Source organism: Crocuta crocuta, unplaced genomic scaffold, assembly GCF_008692635.1.
Source record: "Crocuta crocuta isolate KB4526 unplaced genomic scaffold, BGI_CrCroc_1.0 scaffold31, whole genome shotgun sequence".
In the NCBI taxonomy this organism is placed as follows: domain Eukaryota; kingdom Metazoa; phylum Chordata; class Mammalia; order Carnivora; family Hyaenidae; genus Crocuta; species Crocuta crocuta.
Genome location: NW_027528362.1, coordinates 12,976,914 through 12,977,135, shown reverse-complemented (window position 1 = coordinate 12,977,135; position 222 = coordinate 12,976,914).

The window sequence follows — 222 nt, the reverse complement described above, 5'->3', positions numbered from 1 at the left end:
CGCCCCCTCTTCCCCGCCCCCGGCGCCGCAGCCGGCGCCACACGGGCCCGTGGGAGGCGCTACCGCCGCGTCCCGACCCCTTCTTTGGGGGTTGACAGGCCGAGGCAGGTCCTCTTCCAGAATGGGCGGGCACGGCCGCTTCCCCTTCCGGGATGGGCGTGGTGTGGCCAGATACACTTCCGGGCTGGGCGGGGCCTGGGCGTCCGCGGCTCTGGGTTGGAG